General features: G+C 33.9%; 1 long non-coding RNA gene across 1 annotated transcript in view; it reads right to left on the reverse strand.

Moving 5' to 3' along the window:
* The window catches only part of LOC145260387 (uncharacterized), an 876,688-nt gene that overhangs the window by 48,823 nt on the left and 812,359 nt on the right, over positions 1–15,506 (reverse strand). The window contains exon 4 of the long non-coding RNA XR_013864280.1: positions 6,073–6,120. This is a non-coding gene — a long non-coding RNA (uncharacterized LOC145260387). The remainder of the gene's footprint in view (positions 1–6,072; positions 6,121–15,506) is intronic.

The raw sequence follows: 15,506 nt of genomic DNA on the forward strand, positions 1-15,506 counted from the left end.
CTTACTAAAATGTGAGCTTAAAAATGTTATCATAATTTAATTGACAACTTAGAAATAATGGCATGTAAAACATCAGGTTATTATCTTAATGACGTATACTAATGGCCTCATTTAGAAGTAGAGATGGCCTTTTTGAGATACGTTGACATTAGCTAGTGTTCAGAGCTTGAAGGAGCTAGAGTTTAGGAGCCGACCGGTCGTGATGGCTCAAAGTATCCGAATGAGCGAGAGTATAACGCTCATCAAATGAAAAAAATATAAGAATCTTGGGGCAGTGTTGCAACTTTCCAGAAAGAGGAAAACACTCTCGAATAAAAAGTTGCCGAAAATAAAACCGGAGACTCTGTGATTCTCAGGGGAGAATTTCCATTGCAGCGTTTTTCGTCAAGACAAGACCAAAAATAGACTATCTATGTTCCTGATTGGTCAGATGTTAACCCCCCCCCCAAAAAAAACGTTATTCGTCCTTTGTGCTGTAAGGGTATTTATGTATATTATTGTCCCGTCATTAGCTCTATTTAAATCTACATCCACACACAACCAACTGTAAATGAACTCTCACACGTATATAGACTCCCATACTCTCACCACTAGATGATAATAGAAACTCATGAATATATACAACGCTACTACATTAAATTAGCTTGCGTTTGATTAATTGTTTATAAAATTTATTACTTTTCAGAAATGGCAGTGTCTACCTATTTTTAAACATGCAGTACTATATGATACACAAAATACAATCCCCCTATAATTGATGATCGTTGTGCATGATTAAGAGCAACACACTTTACGAAGTTAACCTGTTAATACGTATGGCCATAGAGGCTCTACCAGCAATAGAAATGGCCCAGAACACATGACCTGAAAGCACTTCTTTTAAACTCCTCGGCCTAACGTTTACAGGAAACATGAACTGGAATAGATACATTGAGAGAATTGCCAAGGCTGCTGCAAAGGAGGTGAGCTCTCTCTACCATGCTAAAAAATTACTTACGCCTGAAAGTATCCTGTACCTCTGTAAGGCCACCATTCGCTCATGTATGGAGTACTGTTGTCACATTTGAGCTGGTGCATCTGCTGCTTCTCTCACTTCTGGGCAGGGTGCAAAAGGGAGTCGCCAACCTGATAGGTCCTGAACTGTCATCTAGGCTTCAGCTACTGTCCCATCGACGAAATATTGCATCCCTCTGCCTGTTTTACAAATACTTTAATGGTGAATGCTCTGACGAACTACAAACACTTGTACCTCCTCGACGTGACTATCCCCGACAAAAGCAACAAGCAACTAAGTCCCATCCCTTTACAGTAGAGATCCCTAGGCGTAAGAAAACTTTTACTCCAATATTTTCTTCCCCAGAACTGCAAGTCTTTGAAACTCCCTTCCGGGGTTCTGCTTTCCAAACTGTACTGATATGCAGAAGTTCAAGTGTAATGTTAACAAACATCTTGCTACTCATCTCCCTTCATAATGCCCCTGCAAATTATGTCCCCGATAGTAGCCCTCTACTTCAAAGTGGCACTGTGCCTTGTGTGGGTTGAAAATTGATTTAAAAGAAAAAAAAATCACGGTGGATTAAGAGGGGTAAACCTTGGAAAAATACTTGATTTCTTACGGCCATTTGTACTTTATGACAGACGGATTTTTGACAAGAACATTTCATCTTCACGGAAGATTTTTTGACAAGGGGAACATCCACTGCACCAATAAATGGAGAACTGTAAAATGTCAAAATATGGAGAGCCGTATATTTTATCCAACACTGAATATGCTCTTATCAAATATTTCAGTACAAGTAAGCCACCCGGCATTACCCGGTCGTAAAATATGCATAAATATAAAATTTTAATTAATGCAATGTGCATGAAAGTATTATATTGTTTCTAAACAATTCACTTCTTGTAAGTAAAAAAAAAAAAATACTCGAGCAGAGATCGAAGCCAAAACCTAAAGACAGTGACTCGAGTACAATAACCATTAGGCCAGCTTGACACGATCTTTCACAGGTGTTTTAAAACCTACTTACTATTAACATAAGGAATTTGCCACGTGAATGATTCACGCATGCGCGTACGTGAAACAATTGACAAACAGATAAAAATCCGATGACTACCAAACAGCATTTTTTTTAAATTTTGACCGCTTAGCAATACTTTTTTCCGGGGTAAAACCGATTAAATAGTTTTCCACATGTCTGACTACCCTATGTACTAAATTTCAAGTCTGTAGATAAAACTTCGTTGAGTATATAGATTGAGAAGTGTCCCCTCCACACACACATTTACACTTTTAGAGATATATAGATAATCTACTAGTCCACGCGTATAATCGTCTTCTTTGCCTGACTTATGGATATGTTGTGGTTACACCACTGTTTTACATATTTTAAGCAGTCCGTGGTATTGTTGTCGCGTTTTAGTTGAACCGTAGATGACGGATAAAGCCGTGTTGCGTCGTGTGATTCTCTTATTCACATTCGCTAATGGTTTTGCCAGTTTTGTAGCCCCATTTCATCACAGAAGTTTTTGATCGCCCCCTTTCTGTTCTCAGACGCTGGAGCCTTTTCCCCTGGGAGATACTTCTCAGAAGGGAAGATTCCCACACCAATATGAGCAAAGGCCCATTCTAGTCCAAAGTTGTATTATCGCCTCTTCCTGCGATATTGTAATCGATTCGACATGGACGAAGAAGCTTCTTGACTTCAGTCGTTAGACTTTAAGTTCACGTCCATAAAGTAGATTTCGTTCATCACTTTTGTGATTTCGATTCAGCTTGCAAGACAGTCAACTCCTATGAGAATGTTGTTCTTAACCCAGTGATGAAGTTCTCCGGAATATGCCCGTGGACAGATGGGTGGAATCAATCCAAGTGTCAAATGCTAACCAACGTGACTTTCTTAATGTCACGTCTAATTTCATCGAATAAGTAACCTTTGAAGAATGGGCACATTTCGTATTCATATGCTAATAAGACGTGCTACGTTTGGTTAGAGAATCCAAACAAATGATCTAAACACATGGACGCCAAAAGGTTAATTGGACAGTATGTACGCGTCGACAACAAAAGACAATGAACAGGTCTGGTTAACAGAATTTAATTTCATCATCATCATCATCATCGTCGTCGTCGTCGTCACCATCATCATCACCATTATCATCATCACAATCGTCATCATCATCTTAATACCGCAGTACCTTTAAGGTGTGTCACGGTTTTCAGATTATAAATTAATCGAGGTGTATATCCTCTATATTAAAAAAAATAAAAGATATAAACATACTACGACGATTAAATTATTTGTATATAGTTTATATATAATTTCATGTTCGTGGTATGTTATCATCTTCAATCCGCCTTTTTTAATAAATAAGATCTTCGATCTCCGAATACACAATGTAAAAAAAAAAAATAATAAAATGGATATCGATTTTGGACCATACGTCTTCTGGCTAGGATCCACGGGTAGTATCTGTTCTGTCTAAAGATGGTATAATAATGTCGTGGGGGTTCCGTTCACGCCAGGCGTCCATACTATGGAATTGCCACAGACTCCTATAAGGATATTGGAGATAAACCGTAATAACCAGATATATTTTGACTCTACATTAATTAGATTACTTAGATGAATACTTTTACAGTTTTAGCAAACAAATACTACAATAATATCGCGGGGTCTCCATTTACGCTGAACGTTCACAGAATGCCCAGCAGCAATATATTACATACGAAAGATGCCGTTCTGGAATTTCAATAGGGCCCGCTAGTTTTATTATTATTATTATTATTATTATTATTATTATTATTATTATTATTATTATTCACTAGGAGTTTTAACACAAACCATCATCGAAGCGTGCTCTTTGAGAACAACCTATGATGTTCTTTGAAGTCTGAGTGACAAGAGGTTTTCCCGGATATCCAATACTTTCCACCTCTTTTGATACCATTTGCAAAGCATTTGCATTGTCGCAACAGTCGTTTACCATTTATTTCTCGCTGGCGCCTGCTATTACTCTTCACTGATATTTGGGTGAAAATATGTCTCTTCGAGGGTAAGTCTTTTTCGTACTCATCCAATAAATGTCTGGTTGGTGATTACCCTCCTCGATCTTTCCGCCCTCCTTGATCCTTTAACTATTATTATTAGTATTAGTAGTAGTAGTAGTAGTAGTCACTAGGAGTAGGCATACGGGCCATCATCAAAGATTTCTTTTCGAGAACAACTTGTGGTGTTTTCTGCAGTTTGAGTGACAACGTCTTCCCAGATTTCCAGTACTCTCCACCTCTTTCGATAACATTTGCAGATAGATTTGTGTTATCGTAACACCCACTTACCATTGATTTCTCCTTGGCAGCGACCATTGGTCTTCACTGGAATTTGGGTGGAAATAAGTGTCTTTAAGGTCCCAGTCCTCTTTGCACCCATTCAGCGGAGGCCTGGCTAGTACTTTCTCTATTCGGTATTTCCATCTTCCTGGACCCTCCTCGATTATTTGGTGTGACGTCAGTTAATGGTGACACACACCAAAAAAAAAGTGGGGGAAGGCAGGGGCGCGAGTGGGGTTAACTTACTATTATACATATTAAGTTTTCATTGTTGCATGTCATGTTTCTTTGTGTTTTATATCGGTAGTAGTTCCTGTATGTCCGGCTTGTGCCTGTAGCTCACGTGAGTAGTTTCTGCATTCAAGGGTCTTCTTTAATATTTCAGTCATTTTCATTATTGTTATACGTTGTGTCTTCTCAGCCTTCTCTGATTTCCATCTTTCCCATTTTTCTTCCAAGTTTTTCGGTATTGTTCCTAGTGCTCCTACCATTAGTGGTGTTATCTGGACTTTTTTCAGCATAATCTCAACGGTGAATCGAATTCAATGTAAATCTGAATATTAAAATTTGCAGATTGTTGTTTGCGTATTATGTCCCATAAATGTTTTTTTTTTTAAAGAATCTTAAATTTGGCGAATATTTATTAATTGATGTCTGGAAGCTAATGTTTAAATTTTATCAAAACTTGGAGGCATCTAAATTTTGACGGACCGCTACCGTCTTCATTATGCAATGACATTTTAAAAGTCTAGCTGATAAAATCTTTAGGGAGATGTGATCTGTACAGGGTGTAACGATAAATTTGTCGCCCTAAAGAAAACAATACATCAGCTTTATTTTAAAAATTTTTATTAAAGATATCAATTCAGGAAACTTGATTATGTAGTAGAGCTGACATCTATTTAATAGCCTCAATCACCGCCTCAATATGCCTTTTACACAAGCGCCGGCAGGAGCTTGGAAAATACTCGGCAGATGACGGCGACCAGGCTGGCTTTGTTGTTGTGGGAGGTCATGTTGGTGATTTTCTTGACGTATGACTAAACGAGGTAGTCCAACAGGTTCAGGGCGAATAAGAAAGGGGAACAAAGTCGTAGAACTCCTTCTGAAGCAAAGTCCGGGCCTCTTTAGACTTGGTGAGCGGTACCGAGTCCTGTTGCCACACCCAGAGTCTGCCAGCGGCTACCTGATTGCACCAGGGGATCACCACACTCTTCAGTACATTCAGGTACAATTTGATGTGGAGTTTCAAGCAGACTTCCAAAATGTATGGTGACATGATGCAGCCCTCATTTGAAACAACACCAAAGACTATAACTGTGGCCATAAACTTCGTTGAGCTGAGCCCTCAAGCATTGAGCCATTTTGAGGGTGCAAGTAATGGTCCTGTTGTCACTCGATCCTCGATATCAGTCGTTTAATAGTGTGCCACTTTCAGACGTGATAGAAGGCTCATATCGCTCTTAGAATTTGTACACAACTGGCAAACTAGTAGATGGTCTGCAACATAAAAAGAAAACTACTTGTCATCAAACGGAATCATATCGTTTTTTTTCTATGGCGACAGTTTTATTGTTTCACCCTGTATTCTTTCTGATTTTTTTTATAAAGTTCAAAACAGATTATTAATTACAACAGATGGCTCAAAATTAATTAATTTCCACGAACTAAAAATTGTATTTTTTTTATAAAGCCATCACATTTTTTATTGCAGTAAAAAATAAAAAAATAAAAAGATATCTTACCACAAGTTGAATCGGTCATCCAATCTAAGATCTGGACAGGACAGAAAACTATTAAAAAAATAGAAACAAAAGAAACTTAATAATACAATATAAATATTTATCACCAGATAAAATGAAAATATTGTGCATATAAATATATTATTTTAATCGAAATTCATTATTGAGATGAGTATTATTTATATTAATTTATTTATTGCGGACTATTATTCTCATCCTTCTTAGATGTTGTTTCACGACGTTTCGGCCAACTATTCCTCTGGCCTTCGTCAGGTGGAATAGTTGGCCAAAACTTCATGAAACATCTAAGAAAGATGAGAATAATAGTCCGCAATAAATAAATTAATATTGTGCATACAAGTTAAAACAGAAAAGCAGAATGCATAAAATCTAACGTTTCGACAAATCCTGCATAGGAGTTTTCAAGAAAGAAAAGTTTAAAGTAACAAAATGTAACAGAAATATACTGGAAAAGCGACGTTCCGCCCTACTATTTCATTGCCTTTTTCAAGAGCGAAAAGCTGAAAGTAGCAAAATATGTGTGTGTATATATATATATATATATATATATATATATATATATATATATATATATACAGTCCTAGTCAAAATCATAAGACTACTTAAGAAAGTAAGCGTTTACGCATAATATCAAATTTTTAATCAAACAAATGGTTGAAACCATTGCCAAAAGGGAAAATATGATGGAAAAAAATGAAATCTGCTTCATTTGAAACCTTAACCCTGATCTAATAATTATTTAAAAAAAAAATAAACATTTTCACCTGGTCAAAATGATAAGACCACTTTACTAAAATTGGCTAGTTTTGAAAAAATGAATACGAAAAGCTTTCTATGTTACTAAAAGCAACTTGTTAGTGGATTAAAAACATCTTACTAAATTATATATAGCAAAAGGGAGAGAGGAATGATCTTTGAGCTTAATAGGGGTGAACTCTCCCATAGATCCATTGCAGACGAAGTGAATCGTAGCAAAACGGTCATCACAAATTTTTTTAAGAAATCCAGATCAATATGGGCACAAAAAGAGTCAGGATCGACCAAAATAAATTAACCTCATCACTGGATCGCCGTATCAGAAGAAGTTTAAAAAAAAAACTCCAGTATGAGCTCAAGTCGATTGAAAAGCTAAACAGCAGCAGAATGTAGTCCTAAAACCATCAGAAGGCATCTGAAAATGAAGGGTTTCAATCATTTAAAGCGACTGCAGAAACCACGTCTTCTTGAACAATACAAAACTAACCGACTTAAATATGCCGCCAAATACCAGACTTTGGATGAGGAGAAGTGGGAAAATGTAATTTTCTCCGATGAGAAAAAGTTTAATCTAGATGGTCCGGATGGATTTCAACATTATTGGTATGATAAAAATTTGCCCAAAGAGACTTTCCGAACTCGGCATAGTGGAGGAGGATCTTTAATGATCTGGGGTGCTTTCTCGTCAGCTGGGACCCTAAAGTTGCAAGCAGTGAAAGGCCGGCAAACATCATTGAAGTACATTTCAATGCTTGGAAATGCTTCTATCAGGACTGAAGGTCCACGTTTGTGTGGAAGAAATTGGATTTTCCAGCAAGACAACGCTGCGATACACACTTCTCGACAAGCACGAGAATACTTTTCTTCAAATAATATAGAATTGTTAGATCATCCAGCATATTCTCCGGACTTCAATCCCATTGAAAATCTTTGGGGATGAATGGCAAAAGAAGTGTTCAAGGATGGAACCCAGTATGATTCGATAAAGGAACTTTCTGATTCAGTGTTCAGTACATGGGATAAAATTCCTTCGCAACTGATAAAAAACTTAGTCGCAAGCATACCGAACAGAATTTTTGAAGTAATTCGTAATAATGGAGGCTATACTAAATACTGAGACACTTTTTAGTAATTTATAATTGCCTTTTGTTAGATAAATTATCGATGATCTTATCATTTTGACCAGGTGAAAATGTTTTTTTTTAAATAATTATTAGATCAGGGTTAAGGTTTCGAATGAAGCAGATTTCATTTTTTTTCCATCATATTTTACCATTTGTTTGATTACAAATTCGATAATATGCGTAAACGCTTACTTTCTTAAGTGGTCTTATGATTTTGACCAGGACTATATATATATATATATATATATATATATATATATATATATATATATATATATATATATACAGTTAGTTCAATATTGACTTGAAAATTGCTAGGCAGATTTATATGAAATTTCCAAAGAAGGTACTTTATGTGTCTGACAGTGTTCTTAGATAGGTTTTGAATCAGAATGTCTATGATAAGTATCGATAACCGATAATTAAAATAATCCGATAAAATAAGGAACAGGCAATTTTGACCAAAGTTAATACCTTACACAGCCAAACATCACAAGTGCATTTGAGAAGTTTTATTACCACATAAGCCCAAATGCCAGACATATAAAATCGACAATATGTTTTTGGTATGTTCGAAATGATTGTATCTGTTTAAAGCACAACTGTGCCATGATATGTGGCTTTTTCATTTTAAACTTAAATTAATACCATTATCACCGCACAAGCAGCAATCCAAGGCCTGTAAAATAAGCAGTAGATTCTTTGATATGATAGGGGCGCGTTCAAAGTGTTTTTGTTTCGAGCACAATTGAAGCATGATACTTAACATTTGCATTTTAAGATTTAATTCAAGCCATTATATATAAAAAAAAAATTATAAAATCAACAGTAGGTTCTCTGCAGTGCAATGTAGACTACAATGTATTGTAGCTAAATCACTGCAGGGTGCCGGTAAAGCTTCCACACAGTGCATTGAGATAGGTCCCCAACTAGAGCAATGTGTTTGAAAAATGGGCGATTTCCTCGATGTCGATGACAATAAAAATATGCGAGAGTGACAGATTGGTGGTTCATCATTTCACCCCGGGCATCGTGTTAGCTTCCTGCTAGAGTTCATAAGTTATAAAAATATATATGGCAATTAATTGCCACGTTTATATATATATATATATATATATATATATATATATATATATATATATATATATATATATATATATATATATATATATGTTGGTGTGTGTACCTCTTCCGAAAATATTTATATAAATGTTTAGAGGTACAGAATTTGTATATAGTTCGATTGGGGAACTTATTTAATGTGCCAATATTTTTAATCGTTTTTAAACGTAAATAAATTTAATTAATGTCACCGTACGTTGGCACATTAAATAAGTTCCCCAATAGAACTTTTTTTTTTCGTTACAATATTATTTAGATTGCTATCGATTTACTCCTGATGAGATGATAGCCGAAAGAGCTCTTGAGAAACTTCCGCCTAGTATTTTATTTAAAACTATATACAAATTTTGTACCTCTAAGCATTTATATATATATATATATATATATATATATATATATATATATATATATATATATATATATATATAAACGTGGCAATTAATTACCATATATATTTTTATAACTTACTACCTAGGTATTGAGCACTGTTGAAGTAAATACTTAAAGTTTATGCATAAAATTATGCTTTCATATATTAATTTGTGATTAAATGACGTAGTCATACATAAATATGTATATATATACATACTAGCAGGGGTACCCGGCGTTGCTCGGGTGTTTGGAGGTGTATGCTGTGCAAAAAAAGCAAAAAAACAAAAAAAATGGTTAATGTTTTAAAACTTTGACCCCTATTATGACCCCTTAAAATTTATTGTTTCAGGCTCAAATCACTTTATTAAGTTAGATCCATGTTCAAGGAACCTATATCTAAAATTTCAAGTGTCTAGACCCAAAATTGTCGGAGGAGTTTGGTAGAGTTCTTAAAGGTCAAATCGTTGAAATTTGACCCCTTAACAGCCAAATTTCTGGCTGACACCCGTCACATCGATTTTCCCAAATCTCAGTACCCGGTATTTCAAATTTCGAGTCTATAGACTAAAAATTGACAGAGTTATTGCGTAGGGAAATGTACACAGACAGACAGACACACAGACACACAGACAGACAGACAGACACGTTCACTTTTATAGATTTATAGATATACCTATATATGCATATATATATATACATATATATATACACACATATATATGCGTACATGCATATTTATATAAACACACATAGATATATACACATATATACACATATATATTTGTGTGTATATACATATAGATAAACACATACATGTGTGTATATGCATATATATACACACATATGTTTATATACATGCACACACATAGATGTGTGTATATACATATATATATATATATATATATACACACATATGTTTTATATACATATACACATATGTTTTATATACATATACACATATATACACACATGTTGGTATGTACATGCATCACACGCACACATTATATATATATATATATATATATATATATATATATATATATATATATATATATATAAGCCAAGTACGTCCAAGGATGGAATACTGTTGCCATATCTGGGCAGGAGCTGCTAAAAACAGCCTATCCTGCCTTGACAGAGTACAAAATAGACTTCGTGGCTTAGTGGGGGATACCCTTTTCTCTACCCTGAAACCACTCTCCCACAGAACAGACGTTGCGAGCCTATCCTTGTTTTATCGTTATTTCCATCGCAGGTGTTCGTCTGAATTCAATCTCTGGTTCCCCCTCGCCAATCTTTCACGAAAAACACCCGTCTAGCTGAATCCACTGTGAAAAATTTCCCCCACTCTATATCTGTGCCTCAATAAAAACGCGGATTCCATGAACAAAGCTTCTTTCTTAGAACTGCACACCTGTGGAACTCTGTTCCGTCTGCCTGCTTCCCACCGGACTACAACTTGGATGTCTTCAAGTCCAACGTTAACAAATTCCTAATGAACCGCCCCCTTAAGTAAACACTTCATCAAATCTCCACACTAACGTAATGTACTTGCAATAACCCTTATCCCTGAGTGGCTTCCGGGCCTTGATAAGTGGTGATCGCTGTGTAAAAAAAAAAAAACTGGTAATTAGTAAAAACCTGAAGAAAGTGCTCAATAATATTGCAGAGCAGATATGCGTTTTATTTTTTTTATTACCGTTTTATCTGTTTGGTTACATATGTTTCGGATGTTGGACCATGTTTACGATCCAACAGCCTCGTATCTGTATCTGTAAGGTCTGACGAGGCTGTTGGATCGTAAACATGGTCCAACATCCGAAACATGTAGCCCAACAGATAAAACGGTAATAAAAAATAAAACATATATATATATATATATATATATATATATATATATATATATATATATATATTACCTCCTATTCCCCTTACCTCACCCTTTTTTTAACCAAGTAAGATCTGTGACTTACTTGTAGTTTCATTAAATACTTTTATATGCAAAATCCGATCCTGCATTTTGCTAATTCCTGCCCTCTGATTAGAAGGAGAGTATTTCTTCGAAACTCCGCGGATTAAGGACAATCCACTTATCTTGTGCTTCCTTTTTTAAAATTATATATGTTTTTAACTCTTTTTCAAGATGTCTTTTAACATGTTTTATTAATCAATTGTTCATATATATATATATATATATATATATATATATATATATATACCAGCCGGTTTTCCTTTTTAACATTTCTACGTATGTCTTCTTGTTAAACATATTACTTTACCTCTAAATAGCAAAGTTTCAAATGAAAGGAATCTTTGAAATGTATGATTTTTCCGTGTCGGAGAGCTCTCCTGATAATAAGATTATAAAAAGAAAAGCACAAACACGTGACTTCCAAGGTAATCTCTAATTGAGCATCGAAATGTTTTTGATTTCTTTTTTTTTTTTTTTTTTGCAACAAAAAGGAAGTGAAACATGAGTGTTGACATGCTGCTTTTTGAAAAAATATATTTTGCTATCGCTTCATCTGGGAATCTGCGCCATTGTTAAAGCATCTGCAATACCTGACAATAGATAATGTTACGGTTTAAAGATCCTTACCACCAACCTACTTCGATTAACTTAAACCTGTCTAAAAATCTTAAATAAAGATTATATAAACCATGTATTATTTCGATATGCACTTTAAGCGAATAAAATATTTACTAAGGAAAGCGTGTCGATATTATGGGATGTGACCTTGTAGAAAATAATTAAGAAATGTACACTGTTACCAAAGGAAACGACTTACGTTTTGCCTGCATCGATTGTTCAAATGTGCCATCTTGGCGAGATCGGCGCATGTACAAGTTGCATGGAAGATTTGAGGCTTTTACAGCTGAATATACACACGAATACCTGGTGACAATTTTGTTAGTCACATAGTATTGAATGTAAAAAGGATTAGAGAACAGCATTGTCGTGAAAGGCATAATTCCTTTGATGCGCTCGACAATGCTTATGTTTTGTTTTAGTTTTTAATTATATTACATTTTGTAATATGTTCTTTTTAGTGATGGTCACAAATTACGTGCTCAGTTACGTAGAACGTTATAATTGAAAACTGATCTTCGACGATCAAAGTCATATTTTTTTTTTAAATTATTTCTTCATCTGAAAGTTAAGTTTGTAATCGGTGAGATTAACGTGAAAAAAAGAAGAAAAAAAGTGTAAATCGCGGAATTTATAGGAGGGGAGGGGGAATTTCCTAAACGTCTGCAAATTTAGTTTTTGTTGCTTTTGCTATTTGTTTTTGTTTGTGTGTTTGTTTGTTTTGTTTTGTTTTTTTAATTCTTTTCTTCTGTCTAAGATTTTTGTTCGTGTATTGTTGTCACTTAAACTTCATTCGATAATACTCGACGAATGGTGGCGATCAGGCTAGCTTTGGTTGGATTTATTTGCTTCTCCACTAAGCAAATTAGGCACAAGCCCCTTTTTTTAATGTGGAGAGTGAAGTGGAAATGGGGACCAGCTCCCCGGGGAGTAGGGGAGCTGGATAGTGATAATTGGTATGAAGGGTTTCCCCTACATTGACCAATAACTGATTGCTACAAGAGCAATGGTCTTTTTTGTGGGGTTGCCCCCATATATGGTCTTTGATTGAACTCTGGTGCCCAACCCCCGCAGAGACCGGGCGAGTTTAGGCTAGCTTTAGTGTTGTGGAGGGTCATGTTGGTGATGTTCTCGACTTATGACCAAACAAAGTAGTCCAGCAGGTTCGGGTCGGATGAGGAGGGGGACAAGTGAGAGAAGAGTACAAAGTCATAGAATTCCTTCTGAAGTCAAGCATAAGTCTCTTTAGATTTGTGGGCCCACGCAGAACCCTGCTACCAGACCCAGGGTCTGCCAGCGGCCAACCGATTACAGCAGAGAATCACTACGCTCTTCAGCACTTCCAGATACACATTGATGTTGACTTTCAAGCTGACTTCGAAGATATGAGGTGGCATGATGGGGATGTCATTTGAAACCACACCAAAAACCATAATCGTGGCCGAAAACTTTGTTTTTATGACCCTGGGCACGCCCCTGTTGTTCATGAAAATCCAGCGATGCATTTTGAGGATGCTGGCAATGGTCCTGTTGTCATAACTTGGATCAGTAGAGAGCATGAGTTGTACAGCGGCGCATCTCTTGTCTCGTTCGTTGAACATTGTGTCACATTCAGACATGATAGAGGCTTCTATAGCTCTTGGGATTTGTATGCAGCTGGCCAGCAAGTAGGTGGTCTGCAAAACTGGTTTTCATCAAGTGGAAATGAAATCATGTCTTTTCTAAGGCAATGATTTTATCGTTCCCAACTGTACTTTTCTCTCAGGTTTTGCCTTCTCTCTTTGAGACGGGGTTTATTGCTTACCATCAAATCATACTCTTTTATTGTAAAGGTCATTGGGTGCTGGAAGTTTTTTTCTATTCTAATCAAATAGTTTTTTCTATTCTAATCAAATAGTTTTTTCTATTCTAATCTAATAGTTTTTTCTATTCTAATCTAATAGTTTTTCTTTTATAATCTAATAGTTTTTTCTATTCTAATCTAATAGTTTTTCTTTTATAATCTAATAGTATTTTCTATTTTTATCTAATATTTTTTCTATTCTAATCTAATATTTTTTTCTATTCTAATCTAATAGTTTTTCTTTTATAATCTAATATTTTTTCTATTCTAATCTAATGGCATTTTTCTATTCTAATCTAATAGCTTTTTTCTATTCTAATCTAATAGTTCTTTTCTAATCTAATCTAATAGTTCTTTTCTATTCTAATCTAATAGTTTTTTCTATTCTAGTCTAATAGTTTTTTTTTATTCTAGTCTAATAGTTTTTTTTATTCTAATCTAATAGTTTTTTTTCTATTCTAATCTAATAGTTCTTTTCTAATCTAATCTAATAGTTCTTTTCTATTCCAATCTAATAGTTTTTTTCTATTCTAATCTTATAGTTTTTTTTTATTATAATCTAATAGTTTTTTCTATTCTTATCTAATAGTTTTTTCTATTCTAATATAATAGTTTTTTCTATTCTAATCTAATTGCTTTTTTCTATTCTAATCGTATAGTTTTTTCTATTCTAGTCTAATAGTTTTTTTTATTCCAATCTAATAGTTTTTTTCTATTCTAATCTAATAGTTCTTTTCTAATCTAATCTAAAAGTTTTTTTGTATTCTAATCAAAAAATTTTTTCTATTCTAATCTTATAGTGTTTTCTATTCTAGTCTAATAGTTTTTCTTTTCTAATCTAAAAGTTTTTTCTATTCTAATCTAATAGTTTTTCTATTCTAAGCCAATAGTTGTTTCTATTCTAGTCTAATAGTTTTTTATTCCAATCTAATAGTTTTTTCTATTCTAATCTTATAGTTTTTTCTATTCTATTATGTTATAGTTTTTCTCTATTCTAATCTAAAAGTTTTTTCTATTCTAATCTAAAAGTTTTTTTCTATTCTAATCTAAAAGTTTTTTTCTATTCTAATCTAATAGTTTTTTCTATTCTAATCTAATAGTTTTTTCTATTCTAATCTAATAGTTTTTTCTATTATAATCTAATAGTTTTTCTATTCTTATCTAAAAGTTTTTTCTATTCTAATCTAAACATTTTTTTCTATTCTAATCTAAAAGTTTTTTCTATTCTAATCTAATAGTTTTTTCTATTCTAATCTAATAGTTTTTTCTATTCTAATCTAATAGTATTTTCTATTCTAATCTAAAAGTTTTTTCTATTCTAAGCTAATAGTTTTTTCTATTCTAATCTAATAGTTTTTTCTATTCTAATCTAATAGTTTTTTCTATTCTAATCTAAAAGTTTTTTCTATTCTAATCTAATAAATTTTTCTATTCTAATCTAACAGTTTTTTCTATTCTAATCTAATAGTTTTTTCTATTCTAATCTAAAAGTTTTTTCTATTCTAATCTAAAAGTTTTTTCTATTCTAATCTAATAGTATTTTCTATTCTAATCTAATAAATTTTTCTATTCTAATCTAATAGTTTTTTTTATTAACCACTTACTTTTG

The sequence above is a fragment of the Euprymna scolopes genome, chromosome 36 (assembly GCF_053919585.1).
Source record: "Euprymna scolopes isolate OS-2025 chromosome 36, ASM5391958v1, whole genome shotgun sequence".
In the NCBI taxonomy this organism is placed as follows: domain Eukaryota; kingdom Metazoa; phylum Mollusca; class Cephalopoda; order Sepiida; family Sepiolidae; genus Euprymna; species Euprymna scolopes.